Source organism: Jaculus jaculus, chromosome 4 (genome assembly GCF_020740685.1).
Source record: "Jaculus jaculus isolate mJacJac1 chromosome 4, mJacJac1.mat.Y.cur, whole genome shotgun sequence".
Taxonomy (NCBI): Eukaryota; Metazoa; Chordata; class Mammalia; order Rodentia; family Dipodidae; genus Jaculus; species Jaculus jaculus.
The window spans coordinates 72,035,300-72,050,911 of record NC_059105.1 but is presented as its reverse complement, the minus strand read 5'-3'; the positions used below and the strand labels follow the sequence as shown (position 1 = coordinate 72,050,911).

The window sequence follows — 15,612 nt, the reverse complement described above, 5'->3', positions numbered from 1 at the left end:
TTTGGCCACATTTTCACACGCACAATTTAGAAAGAAGAGGCCTATTGGATCATTTCGGAGTTGATTTTCTAAAGATGATTACATAAAATATGTGTGCATGCAACTATATTAGCTGCTTTCAAACTGCCTTTGTATTTCTTTTTTGTTTGAACGAGAGTGTGGAAGTTGTTTTGGAGGGCATGTGAGGAGGGGCCCTTCGGCCAGAACTCAAGACCTTGTCTCCATGGGTGTCCTTCGTAGGTGTTCGGGGACTGAAGACTGACTGAGCCGTGGCTCGGAGCCCGAGAAGTGCCACGCTTCTCAGCTGGCAAGCCGAGGAGGGCGAGGGCGCTGCGCGGTGACTTTGCTTCCTTCGCGCGCGGGCGACCACCTCGCGAGCTTCCCGCTCCAGCGGCGCGGCTCCTTTCTCGGGTCCCCAGACCGCCACACCGCGATGCCCGGGACGCAGACGCTCCGAGCACAGGCTCCGGGGACCGAGTCACCCTGGAGCGTCCTCTCCGGCCAGTAGCGCTGGCAGAGCGTCCCAGGCCGAGCTTTCCCAGCGCACCGGGGTCTCCCGGGCTCAGAGCGCACCGCCCCCCGCCCCGCCGCGCCTCCCCCCACGCCCAAGCCCAGCATCAGCACCGCCGCCGCCTCTCCCGGAAACAAGCCTGCTGAGCCGGGGCGGAGGAAAACCTTGGGCCTTCCGCTCTGATTGGTCTCCCCCCGGCGCGCGGGGAGAGGCAGCGATTGGCTGCTGGGCGTTGTCAGTCGCCGAGGCCAGAGCCTTCGCCGAGGGAAGCGCAGCCCGGCTCGGGTGCTCCGGCTGCAGCCGCGGCTGCTCCCGGGTGCCAGCGAGCGAGCCCGCGCGGGCGCCGCCGCCGCCGCCGCCGACCACCCCGCCGAGCCGCCCGCGCCGCGGGGCCCGCCCGAGGCCGCCCGGAGCCGGGGAAGCTTAGGAGCGGCGCGCGGGAGAGAGCCGGCACGAGGAGGCGGAGGCGGTGGAGAAGTGATGCTGGCGCTGGGGATCCGGGCAGCGGCAGCGGAGGAGCAGCAGCAGCATCCCCGGGACCCCGGCTTCAGCGTCCCCGTGGCCCCGCGGGCCGGCGGAACGGCCCGAGAGCGCGCGCCCCGCGGGTAAGGTGCGGCGCTCAGATCCCTTTGTGATTTTTTTTTTCTTTCTTTCTTTTTTTTTTTTTTGGAGGGGTTTTGCTAACGAGGCGCGTCGTGCTCCGGGCATCCCGACCAGGATGTTTGGAACCCGGGATGCCGAGTCCTGACGCTCCGGTGAGGCTGATGCTGGTGCCCGTGCAGCTTCAGCTCCTGCGTCTTCGCTTCGGGGTTGACAGACTTTGACAGCGCGCGGATGGCATTGTGTGTGAGAGAGAGTGTGTGTGTGTGGGATGTGCGCGCGCGCGCCTGTGCACACACGAGGTTTGGGCCACTTTGCCACGGAGAGAATGAAAGAGGAGTAAGTCCTCTGTATGTGGACAGATGCCCTTCAAGGATCCAGCGTGGCATGGAGTGAACAGGATGTTTTTTTTTTGGGGGGGGGGGGTGCTCAGCGGGGGTTGGAGAATGCTCCGCGATCTCCGGAAAGTCTACCCTGGCGCGTAAAGAGCTAAGCAAATTGAACTTTATTGCCTTGATGAAACGGAGCCTTTGCATCTGGCACGTCAGGGGAAAAGTGCGTTCGTCCTTCCTCCCCAAAGTCCCACTTCGCGCCGGCGACTTTAGAACGGAAAGTAAAGGTTTGCCCGATTTTGCTTTAGTAAAAGAGGAAAGAGAAGTTGAGACGACAGTGGGAGTGGAGGGTACGTTTGAGAAGTGGCGACTTTTAAGGTATGTGCAGCCCCGCGTGGGAGGCTCACTACACTTTTCAGGAGCGCAGATTTTGGGGTGGAGAGAATCCCTCTCCGAAGGTCTGGCTCCTCCTGTGGGGTGGCGCCCTTGGGCTCAGGTGTCTGCCACTGGGCAACTGTGGATGATCGGAATAGAGCGCGTGGTCAGTGTCGAGTTGGAGCCACTTCCTCCCCAGGCCATCTTGGCAGGTGTGCCCTCCGCGTTTGGGACCCTCCTCGTGTGTGTGTCCTGGGTCCTATGCTCGCGAGTGGTTCTGCGCTTGGCGAAAGTTCAAGTCCCTGGGTTCCCCACAACCAGCCTTAGAGCACGTTAACCAGCAAAGGTAACCAGATTACTGTGCCCAGCTTCCATCAGAGAGTACGCTGCTTTTTCCTGCCTTGTATCTTATTTTATAGCGCCGTTAGGAGTTCCGTGTGCGCTGCACCCCTTCGGCACAAGACGCATTGGATGCTCTGCTGCAAATGTTCAGTGCTGTTGGGCTGTCTGGATCTTCCGAGCTCAGTGCAGTGATTTCTCCATCCCTGTTCTGGACGCACTAACTTGACGATTGTTTTCTGTGTGTGGTCCGTTGCCTCTCTAGAAGTCTCTGCTTGGGAAACTTCCTGAAGTATCTCCATGCTAGGAGCAGTCCTCTCTGGCTGCTATGGAGACTGGTTCAGTCTGTGATGGAGATGATGGGGTTGCAGGGAGCTGAGGAGCGGGGGAGGGCAGCTCCAGGCCTGCCAGCTTTGGTGAAAAGAAAATTGGCTCAGTAGATGGAGCTGATTTTGAACTAGGGACGCCAGCACTCTCCTGTTGTGTAGCTTTGCAATCTCTTTTACTGGGGAATTTCCTGATAACCACAGAATAAATCACAGTACACCAAAAGATACCCGACCCACTTGATTTGGGCTCATTTGGTTTGGTTAAGACGGAGAAAATGAAAGCAAAATAAGGCACCTCATTTAAAAAAAAGAAATTGAAAATCCAGAGGGAGCTGTCCATAACATCAGACATTTTCCCCCACAGGTTTTTAGGCTTTTTTTTTTTTTGAAGTGTAATGAAGTGTAATGGTTCCATTTTCTCCAAATTTAGTAGCTAGCTTGTTCTAAAGTGGCAAGGACGTGGAATAGTAGGATGGGATGGTAGTTTGGCTTCTGAGCATGGCTGCATGCTTTTCCTCACTTAGCTGGTGAGCACGAGGTGGATGTTTAGTGAGATCTTGATGAATGCATCCACACTGTGTTTGAGGTTCGCAGAAAATTAGGGGCAAATAATTTCTTTTCAGTGTTCATGTCTAGCTTCAACGTCTAAATTTTTGACATAATTAAAGATAGTGTATGTGTTAAGTTTCTACCCCAAATTCATCTAACAGTAGGGGATTAATTTATTATAGCCATACTTACAGTAATATTCATAACATCGTGAAAGTTGGTAACTGCACTAATTTTGCATTTTGTTTATGCAACTCTATGGGTTGGAAAGAAGTTTTTTCTCCTCACAATTCGATATGGAGATAATAAATTGAAAAAAATAATAAATTATTAATATGTATATGTGCATATATTTAAGTGTATATATTTAAGCATATATATGTATATATGTAATTATTTGTTTAGATTTAAATATAAACTAAGTAAAAAAATAAAAGTTAATACTAAAAATGGAACTTCTTGAGGAAATTTTAACAACTTGGCAACTTGGCTAGAAAGTGCTCTTCACTTTGGTGTCAATTAACAGGACCATTGTACTATGTATTAGGTTAAGCCACAGGTCTTAGAATGGAATGCTTTTGTATGCACATTTTAAGGTGACCTTTTTTTAAGGGTTGGGGTTTTTGTTTTGAAAGATAATTCTTTTCAGATAAATTTAGTTTGTATATGACTAAAATAAATAGAATGCACTTGTGAGAAATGTGTGTATGGACATAGATGAAGATAAGATAGAAGCAGCATGCTTACATGTAATTAGAGTGTCTCAGGGTATAGGCAAGAGTCAGTAGGTAGAAGGTGGCACAGGTTTGTGGGTGGGAATGCATAGAACTAGCCACTTAGTTGTACTAGTTTGTACCAGTACTGCAAATTTGCTTCAATTTTAACTTGTTTTGCTGCAGGGCACCATACAAAACTGCTGTGTATTCTAGAAGGAATTTAGTAACTCAAATAAATGTCAACTTGTCGCATCTGTGAGCTACTAAATTCACTTTTGACCTCTAACAAGTTTTAATTTTAGCACTTACTGTTTAGCTTTTCCAAAAAGTGTATGCTTCATATGGAAAACAATGTAATAAATACAATTATGAAATAGAACTTATTTGTTGAATAATCACAGTAAGTCCAAGTGTGGATATTATATGATATACTTTAATTTGTAGTAATTTCATTTATAGCAAAGTAATTATTTTTTATAAAATTAATAATTTTAGAGGAAATGCAAACATCAGCCAGTAGTAAATCAGGAACTTTTTCTTATTTTGTCTTTCTGCTCTCACACACACCACAGTGGTATAATTACAAGGAGTACAAGCAATCTACATTTGAAACAAATTTCCAAGTCCATTCTTGATGGTGAACATGATTTATAATGTAATATTCTCATCTTTTGTAACATATTATTGATCATGATATTTGCTAATTCAGGTAAATTCTATCAAATTGAACTCAGTTTATGCTGTGTGGGAAGTATTATAGTTGCTTAGACTACATCATAGGATAAAATGACTGCCTCCTTTATGAATCTTATGGGTTATTGGGAAGAAATAAATCCTAATCATAGCCACAGTAATAAGTATTTGATACAGCAAATCTGTCTCCTGTCAAATGATTTTTTTTTTTGGGGGGGGCTATACCCTTATCCCAGAGCCCATTATTTACATTTCATTTTCTCTAGAGCCAATCTATACCAATTCGTATACCCTTTATAAACACTCAGGAACTACAAAGCAGTCACAGTGCTAATCCAATGCAAGTTGCTTCCAAAGCTGTGGCTGAGGACCACAAGAACACTGCATCAGTGTAGGGGTGAAAGCAAAAGAAAGGCATCTCAAGACAATTAAGGAGTGAAATGACAAGATGTATGTTTCTTAAAATATTTTAAGCATCAGCCAGCAATGGTGCATACTCATCTGTCATCTTGGCAGTCAAAGGGTCAAGAAGGAAGATCCTGTATTCAAAACCAGACTGGACTTCATGAAACCTTGTTTCAATAAGATTTTCTGGGGCTGGAGAGATGGTTTAGCAGTCAAGCGTTTGCCTATGAAGCCTAAGGACCCCGGTTCAAGGCTTGATTCACCACTACCCACATTAGCCAGATGCACAAGGTGTTGCACGCGTCTGGAGGCCCTGGGACACCCATATTCATTCTCTCTCTCTCTCTCTCTCTCTCTCTCTCTCTCTCTCTGCCTTTCTCTCTGACACTCTCAAATAAATAAATAAAAATAAAGAAAAAAATTTAAAAAAACCAGATATTTCTGTCATTCTGGCAATCAAGGGGTCAAGAAGGAAAATTATGTATTCAAAACCAGCCTGGACATCATGAAACCTTGTCTCAAAAATATTTTAAAATAAAACCCAAGTATTTTCCAAGGAATTGATGTGAGGAATATTTATCCTTTCAAATAATTTAAAAATTAATATAAATTGACATAACTATTTTAAGTTAATATTTTTAAAGGGCATTTTTGACCATTCAAGTCAAATTTATGTCACCATTTCAGAGGAGTTGATGGATTCCAAAGCATTTTTCAGGTTACAAATATTGTGCTGCCTCCATGCTGAAGGTGTTAAATTCATAAATTTTTTAAAGAGCCGGTCACAAACCCTAGGTTTTGAAGTAAGTACTTCCCTAAAGTTTATACATCAATAAAAGTCCTCTGATCTGATTTTCTGGTAAGAAATGCCAAGACAACTTGAAAGCTTCCAATCAAGTTTTTCTCTTGTAAAAATTAATTTGGGGGCTAGAGAGAGGGCTTAGCGGTTAAGCGCTTGCCTGTGAAGCCCAAGGACCCTGTTTCAAGGCTTGATTCCCCAGGACCGATGTTAGCCAGATGCACAAGGGGGCGCACACACCTGGAGTTTGTTTGCAGTGGCTGGAGGCCCTGTCCTGCCCATTCTCTCTCTCTCTCGCTCCCTGCCTCTTTTTCTTTCTGTGTGTCACTCTCAAATAAATAAAAATAAAAAAAATAGAAAATCCCCATCAGTTTGGGGCTGGAGAGATGACTTAGTGGTTAAGGTGTTTAGCCAGAAAAGCTAAAGGACCCACGTTTGATTGCCCAGTACCCTCGTAAAGCCAATTGTACAGGGTAGCACAAGTGTCTGAAATTTCTATACTGGGGCTAGGGACCCTGGCATGCCCATTCTTTAAAAAAAAATCAATTTGGTTATTCACTATGTCCAATTATGAATAAAACTTGGCAAAATTTTTAGCTGTGTTCCATTTACTTATATATATGCAATTGTGATTTCCATTTCATTTTTTGTGCTTCCATTTCACTGTATTCGCAGCCTTTAGCTTATATCTAAAATGCTTATTGTTACCTATGCTCATATGAAGCTTGGATACAGTTTTCGTTTTCAAAAACATAGTTTGAGAATGACACAGTCATACTAGAGGTAAGGTAGATTTGTACTCCTAGGAAGCCATGCTACATGGTATGTTATAATTTGACAGATTAGAACACACAATATCAACAGTCATTTCTGAAAGAATTTCTCTCATCCACAAAGACTCCTCAAGATTGCTTTGATATAATATAGTCTTAAATGTGAAAAACATTCACATTACCATCTCAGTATTTTTCCCTGAGTCAGGAATGACTGTTTTTTTTTTTTTCTCTATAAAGTAACATATACAAAATATAGGAAAATACTTTGAAAAAGATAATAAATCAGAAAGTGGTTATAGCTGGCACACACATGTTGATCATGAAATTGTTTGATAACAGCTAAGCAGGAAACAATTATTTTGAACTGAGAACTCAGATTATCATCCCAAGCTTCCCTTATGGGTAAGGAAGATGTATCCCAAGAAGTTGCCCAAAGTTAAAGTAGAGCAAAATTTAGAAACATGTTTGTAACATGCTTTGAAGCATATACATTTACCACTACCAGTTGGTCATTGAATAGCTATACATTTTGTAAAATACTTGGATAAGGAGAAATTACTCCATCTACCCATTTATACATGCAATGTCCTGATATAGGAAACAATATTATATTGTGTTAAACTTTGGTCCTTGTGCCTAAAACACATATATATGTATATATAATCTTTAAAGATGCATTTATAGCTCTGACTGCTTGGGAACTTCCAGTTATGGGTGAGTATTTCCCTTGGCTGGCCATGGGCTGGCTCGGTCGCAGCCCATGCTCAGCCAGGAGAGCCCCTTAGCCCTTACTGTCCACATGAGCTTCTTCACCGCCTCCAACTCCGCACATGGCAGGAGACCTTTGAACCTTTCATTCTCTTTTTTCTATAGTTTTCCCAGGCCCCTATGTGGGCTCTCTTAAGCCATGTGGGTATCTTTTCTTGGTTATATACTTCCCTCAATAAATATAACAATAATTTAAAAGATATATTTATAGACTCAGAATTGGCTGTATAGGCAAGAATCTGTAAGCCAATTTTTTTTTACTTCCTGAAGTCTTGGAAATTTTTTTTGTTTATTTTTATTTATTTATTTGAAAGCGATGGACACAGAGAGAGAGAGTGAGAGAGAGAAGCAGATAGAGAGACAGAGAGAATGGGTGCGCCAGGGCCTCCGGCCACTGCAAACGAACTCCAGACGTGTGCCCCCTTGTGCAGCTGGCTAACGTGGGTCCTGGAGAACTGAGCCTTGTACTGGGGTCCTTAGGCTTCACAGGCAAGTGCTTAACCACTAAGCAATCTCTCCAGCCCATGGAGTCTTGGAAATTTCATGATTGATAGATGAGCTTCAGGGACTCCAAGAAATCCCAAAATTGTTGGGAACCTTTTTATTGTTGTTAAATGTTTTAGATCAAGGAAAATGTGACAGAGAAAAGCTTAAAAGCTACTACTCTTCATTTTGTCTAAGAAAATGAGAACTACAACACAGCAGCAGAACAAAAATCCCAGCCAAGCAAACATGCACCAACAATGAAAGCATTTTGAAGAAGCAGTGCCTGTCTTAGTATGCAAAGAAAAGAAACCTTTGCTAAAGTTCACCAGAACACAATCACTGTGATAAAATCCATATTTCAAACTGAAGAAATGGTTTATAATGACACATTGAGCTTGATTGAGATTTCTAATTAGTATTATGTTTATACTTTGGCTATGGAGTGTTTTAGATGTGATCAAACTTGAGTCAGTTCCTCACTGAACTTTTCCATAATCCTAATATTTAGTGAAGGACAAATACCACAGCCAAAGTTATGTTGTATCCAGGTTGTAAGTTTTTTTGAAGCACTTTAATTAATTAATTAATTTAAGAGAGAGTGAGAGCGAGAGCGAGAGCGAGAGCGAGAGCGAGAGCGAGAGAGAGAGAGAGAGAGAGAGAGAGAGAAAGAATGTGTGAAAAAGAGAGAGAAAGAAAGAATGGGGCATGCCAAGCCTTTTAACCATTGCAAACAAGCCCCACATGCATGTACCACCTTGTGCATCTGCTTTATGTGAGTGCTGGAGAATTGAACCTGGGTGCTTAGGCTTTGCAGACAAGTGCCTTAAGTGCTTAGCCATCTCTCCTGCCCCTAAATTGTAAGTTTTGATACTTTTAGACTAGAAGAAGTATGCTAAATGTGCACAAGTGTGCCATGGGTTTGTGAATAGTACATATGAACTAATAATAATAATAAAGTGTCTTTAATGCTTAGTGTTTGTGCCAACAGTCAGCTAATGAATGTGCAACATGGACCACCCCTGTCTAGTTTCATATCTGTGAAACGTGGATGGAACTAATAATTACCTTCAATTAATACCAATATCAAGAGTTGCATGGATTAAATTTGGGTAATACATGTTGATTTTTCTAAGTGAACACAACTATCTAATTAACAAAGATGAGAGGTGCTCTATTTTAAAATAAGCAACAACTAACAAATCACGGGCTACTTCTCTAAAAGTATCTTAGTAATTATTTTGGCCTAATTTCTTTTATCTAAAAAAAGATAATCTTTCAGTTTCTAAGCTTGCTTACTAAACTCCAAAATAGGCCAATCCTGAAATTACTTGATGACCTAAAAACATTCATTTTCTTCACTTCTCACTCTCATACATAGATGCATTTTATCTGAGTTTTATATTTCAGATACTATAGAGTTATTTAAGTGCTGCCTGAAATGTTTTCCTTTTTATGCCAAAATAACCCAAGTGTTAAGGGATATTAAAAATCAGAATTTCACTACAGGACATTTGCAATAAATGTAACTAGTGACATTAATGAAATGAACATACCGAACATATATGTGCAAAGGGGTTTTTGTGTGTGCATAAGTGGACATACAGGCGATGTCACTTTTATTCCAATGAGTTTGTTGTAAAACTTTCAGATATTCTAAAGTTTATCAGTGATTAGTGATGTAGATTATGGCAGAGATTTTTCCTAGCACATACAAGATCATTGGCTCCATTCCCAGAACCTCAAAAGAACTAAATTTACCTGGAAAAACAAATAGATTTAGCAGTAAACATGTTTGAATATAAGCTTTAGTCACATTAAAATATATAATATTTAAATATACTAGTAGTACATAAATATTGATAATATAATATAAAAATATCATCTCATTATAGGGAAATTATCTTGTCAAATATTTAAATATGCTACAATATATTGCAGTAATTCAAACAAAATATAACCAGTGTACTAACATACGTACATGGAGAAGCAAATAAAATGCCATGAACACAAATTCTAAAATATGTGAAAATAAAATCCACTATGAAATAACCACATATATGTGTGAAAGTAGGAAATGATTAATATAGGACTAGAGAGATGGCTCAGTGGCTAAGGAATTTGCCTGCAAAGCCTAATGACCAGCGTTTGATTCCCCAGTACCCATGTAAAGCCAGATGCACATGGCATGCATCTGGAGTTCATCTACATTGGCTAGAGGCCCTGGCCTACCCATTCTCTCCTTCCCTCTCTCTTTCTGCTTGCAAATAAATAAAATATTAAAAATAAAATGATTAATATATAGTTCTATGAAATTTTAGCATTTATTTGTGAAAAATAGAAACTCAGTAGTTCTTATTGCATCCCAATATAAATAATCAGATGAAGAGTGAACATATAATGACTAAAATAAGATAGAGGAAAGTATAGACTTAATAATAACAACCTAAATAGAGAAAGCAGGAAGTTTTGACCTTATGTAAGTTAACATTTCGCCTTCAAAAATGCCATTAAGTATAATTACCAATAACTTATATAGGAAATATATTTAGCACAACTTACTTGTAAAGCTTAATTTTCACTCTTAAGGTTCTTATCTGTGTTTTCTCCTACTAGAGGATGTCTCATTGAAATGACTCACAAATAGATGTATCCCCTTCATGGGACTGAAGATCAACTGAACAGAAAGATCCATGTTCATTATTTATCCAAAGAAACTTGAATAAAATTGGGGCACCAAAACATTATCACTGGCTATTAAAAATTAAAAGTATTATAAAGCAAGATTAGACATGAAATAATGGAATCTATAAAGCCATTAAACATATAAAATGTTAACTTAGTGATAAAAATAAAGAGAATTTTTAAATGTGGTTTCCAAATTCTAGCTAAAATAACAAAGATTTTCAAGACAGGTTGGTTCATTGAAAAAGGCTGATCAAGACGATGAAGTTGAGGTACACTACAGATTCTTCTAAGCTTTTGGTGAGTCTATTCATTGATATTTACAGAAGTTTCCAGTTGCATTCTACAGAATTAAGTTATGACTAATTTAAGTAAAAAGATGGATTTTGCAGCTTGCAGGATCTAAAGCAAAGGTGAGGAAACAGTGTGGTCATAGAAACCAGGGAGGAAAGAAGTCTCTGCAGATGTCATCAATGAATGGATCAATCATGTGTTACATCTTTCATGTCCTCCTGTATTTCTGATCCTACTTGCAAAAGAGGAGCACATACCCTGACCACATGGGCTTTCATATCCATATCTTAGTCACTGACGCTTTGAATTTTAGTTCCACTAAAACCAAACTCCAAGTAAAACCAAGGAATTGTTAACCATCAAGTGGGAAAATGGATACTAGACAGTTAAAACCGCAGGAGTGCCTTAAAAATACTCTCTTTGTTACAAAAATACCATTTCTAGGAATTAATTCCATTTGAATTAACTGGATATATGCACAGTTAGTGACATTTGTAGTAGTGTGGAAGTAAAAATGATCTATTTATCCCATGAAAAGAAGAATAAGTATGGCTCACTGCATTATCATAATTTTTACTTAGGACCTTTTTCATTATTTGCAAGATTATCAGTTGCATTGGATCTTGATGCTGAAATAAGCACAAAGCAGGAAAATAGAAAACTCAATGTGAATGAGGACCATATATTCATATTTAGTTAGATATTAGATAAAATACTAACAAACAATATTTTGGATAATGTGACTATGAATATTTTAGTTTTACATATGTAATGTGGTTTTCTACAAGTAGCACTGCATTGTCACCTGGTGGTTGTTACCTACAATAAAAAGTTATGACTTTCCAAGAAAAGCAAATGATGGCTTGGATGTATCTTGCTGGTAGAACACATGCCTGGCCTGCACAAGACCTAAGGTTAAATTCCCATACCCCCAAAAAACAAAGAGTGAATGATCATTCCCGGCATGGTGGCACATGCCTGTAATCCCAGCACTTTGAAGACAAAGGTCGACAGTTAACCACCAGTTTTAAGCCAGTCTGATCTACAGACCAAATTATATGTCACTTTGGGTTACACAGAAAATTGTTTCATAATCCACCCTGACCATTAAAGAGAACCAACTGCTACAAATTAGAAGAGCATATTGTAAAATATAAAGGCATAATTATCCTGTTCCTGTCACATATTTTGAGAACTTCATTCCATCATATTGACTAAAGTATAGAGAGGATAATTTTGATGATATCATTAAATATACATAAGCGAATATTGAATTTATTAATAAAGAACAAACTGGAAAAAATATTGGTTGATCATAGGATCCTTTTTTTTTAAATATTTTTTGTTCATTTTTTATTTATTTATTTGAGAGAGACAGACACAGAGAGAAAGACAGGTAGAAGGAGAGACTTAGAGAATGGGCGCGCCAGGGCTTCCAGCCTCTGCAAACGAACTCCAGACGCGTGCGCCCCCTTGTGCATCTGGCTAACGTGGGACCTGGGGAACCTAGCCTCGAACCGGGGTCCATAGGCTTCACAGGCAAGCGCTTAACCACTAAGCCATCTCTCCAGCCCAATCATGGGATCCTTTTTACAGCTGCCATTGCCCTCTCCATTGTTCATGTGGATGTGGATATGCAATCTCACAGTTGGTTTCATTATACTATACAAGGTAGAATTGGGTTTTGGTGGTTGTGTTATTTTGTAAATATGTACATTAATTTTAATAGGCAACATATGGATGGTACAATAAAATATAGTAAAAAATTCTTTTTTTGTTACACTAATAGGAGAACAAGTAAATGAATTATGGCATATTCACACCATGTAATACTTAACACATATCACAAGAATGAGATCTGAATATAGAAATGTGTCCCTATTTTTACATGTCCATATATTTACCACACTAAAAATCATGTATATTTAATTCATATATCAAAAATAAAGTATCATCAAACAAACAAGCACATAAAAATTTATGATATAAAACACTGTGGTGGTTTGAATATAAAATGCCCCATGCAGCCACATGTGCTAGTGATTAAGCTTCATACTAATCCCCAGCTAGTGGAGCCTTTGGAATGTTGAACCTTGATTGAAGAGGTGTGTCACTGGGGGCAGGCCTTGGGGTGCTATAGCTCAGCCGTGCTTGCAACACATAGCTCACTCTCTTTCTTACTCCATGCTGCTGTGGAGATGTTATGCCTGGCTATCTGCCAAGCTTTCCCTTCCATGAAGAAACTTCCCCTTGACATATAAGTCAGAACTAAAGCTTTACTTTCCATAAGCTGATTCTGGTTGGGTATTTATTATAATTATTATTAATTAGTTTTGTACTCAGTGTATACTGTCAAGTTCATACTATTGTTAGGCTCATCCATGTCCTACCCCCTCCCCCTAGCCCTTCCTTGTTTAGGTATATGGGTCATACATTGTGGAGTTAGCCCACAGTTAAGGGTAGGAGAAATGTCTCTGCATATCATGACCTAACATGTGGCTCTGACATTCTTTCCGCCCACTCTTCCACAACATTTCCCTGAGCCATGTTGGGTTCATTTTTGGTGGGCTTCAGTGATGAGGTATTGGGAGCATCTGTGTCTCTGGATATCTGACTTGGTAGGAGTTGATTGTTTTCTGTGTCAATCTCCTTCACCCTTGTGCTGGTATCTGCTTCACCAAGAAAACAGCACCCTTCTTTTTTTCGCCAATTATTCTTAGTTTCAGCTGGGGCCCTTTTGAGGTATGATGGGGTGGTTCTCTCCTTAGGATCTGCATCTATCTGAAAAAGAGAAGCAGATTCTCCAGTGGAGAATAAGGTTAGCACCAGACAAATGGAATAACCCTTACTTTTTAATAGAGAATTTAATAGTTGTAGGCCCTCTTGTAGCCCATGATTGGTGGTAGCTTGATAATGGACACAAATCTAGACCCAAACGGCAATGGTACCATAAAATTCTACATTCTAAAAGGCAGACCAAATGGTTGAACTTTCACCAGGCCCTTAGAGGGAACACCTGAGTCACAAGGCATTGGAAGGGTACGATAAAGACTGACCTTAATCTAATACAGCTTCTGTCTCTCTCTCTATGTATCTATCTCTCTCTCTTTCTCTCACTCTTCTAACTCTTTTATATTAGTTATCTTTTTCTTCCTTCTCTTAGTGGGCACTGACCTGTAACTCCCAGTACCAGCAACTGCTATCATCCACAGTGAGCTTTTGATCAGAAAGACCTACAAGGTTTCCTAAAAGAATGACAAATTTCTGTCAGAGTACTTGATGACCCACCAGAGGTTAGTGGTAAAAAGTTCTTTCTTAATCCCTCTGTTATACCATAATTATCATTCTTTCAGGTAGGTACCCACTGATTAACTTCTTGACATCTTTGATGATTAAGTTTGTGCCTTGGTAAAAGTGGCAAAATATAATTTCTGTGAGGGTGTTTTCCTAACATATTTTCACCCAAATTGGGGAAGTATAGAGGACTATCCTCACCAGTGTTTGCGGGGTTCATTCAATGCATTAAGAATGTGAATAGAATCTGGTAACTCAGTTAGTAGGGTGTTTGCCCCGTATGCACTGAGGTTTGATCCCCAGTACTGCTTCAAATTGACCATGATGACACACACCTGTAATCCCAGGAATCAGTAGGAGACAGAAGATTCATGTTCATGGCCATCTTTGGCTACATAGTGAGAGTTTGAGGCCAGCATGGGCCAAAGGAGAACCTGTATCTAACACACACACACACACACACACACACACGAACTGACAAGAACAGAACACTGCATACCGAAAGTTGTGGGGATGTGAATTCACTTTCTAACCCAAACTGAGACTTCCATCTTGCCCAGTCCTTGGATAGTGACATGCCTGGTTCTCAGGACTCAGAAACTTAAAACATTGACTCCTTGTCTTCTTGTTGTGGGAAGCTTTTTCTTCATCAACAAACCAGACATAGGGCACTTACAACACACCAAAGAAATCAGTGTGCCCAAGTCTAGCTTGGTGAACCATTGAGGGTACTGGGATTATTTTCAGGAGCATGTACACACTCAAAGGCAGCTGCATCACTAAATAACCCTAGGCTGAACTTGAGTGACAGCTCACAGGAGCTGCATTGCTGGAATTCCCTACACATAGAGCAGGTAGCCTGGCCAGCTGCAGAATTTCCTCATACCAACAGTTGTTACTGCTTATATAGCCTTGGAAAGGAGCTTTGTGAGTCTTCTAAGTTTCTGAGCTCTGTATATCTTTCATTTACTTTCATAGTCTTAAGGAACGTGCCTTCAGGAGAATTTTAATTTGGAGGATACATTTATTTATTTATTTATTTATTTATTTATTTATTTATTTATTTATTTATTTTTGAGGTAGGGTCTCACTCTAGCCCAGGCTGACCTGGAATTCACTATGGAGTCTCAAGGTGGCCTCGAACTCATGGCAATCCTCCTACCTCTGCCTCCCGAATGGTGGGATTATAATTTGGAGGATACTTTTAGATTCTCACTGACTCTGTATTTTAAAATAATTATGCCATCATTAAACTGCCAAACTCTATGGCAAAGCCACATATTTGGGGACGGGATATTGGGACGGGAAGGAGAAATGGGAAACTATGTTCCGGGAGCTTCCTGCTCAATTTGAAGGCAGCCCCAAGAATGTTTCCCCGCTGTCCCAGCAATATCTTACTGAAGGTGAGTCATACAGCTTTCCGAACTTCCAGAGTTTTGTAATTATTGTGAGTTTCATGAACCTTGTAAGTTTTGTTAGCTTCTTTAATCATATGAGTCACTTTCCTCCCTCCAGGACATACTGCTTCAATTTACAGGAAATCATTATGCAACCTTACTGCCCCTCACTGTTCAGGCCTTTGGACTCTCAAGGAGTGATTCCGCATGACTGCTGTATGCACTATTCCTCAGGCAAGGCAAGATCCATCTCCTCAGGAGGAGATG

At 40.7% G+C, this 15,612-nt stretch overlaps 1 protein-coding gene across 7 annotated transcripts in view; it reads left to right on the top strand.

Annotated features, from left to right (window-relative positions):
* Positions 1–968: 968 nt before the first annotated feature.
* The window catches only part of B3galt1 (beta-1,3-galactosyltransferase 1), a 565,801-nt gene continuing 551,157 nt past the window's right edge, over positions 969–15,612 (top strand). For 5 of the 7 annotated variants that reach the window (XM_045147956.1, XM_045147959.1, XM_045147953.1 and 2 more), the window contains exon 1: positions 1,005–1,116. The gene's annotated coding sequence lies outside the window, so the exon portion shown is untranslated. Of the gene's footprint in view, positions 1,117–15,612 lie in introns of all 7 variants that reach the window. The other 2 variants (XR_006636826.1, XM_045147960.1) reach the window with 2 other exon arrangements.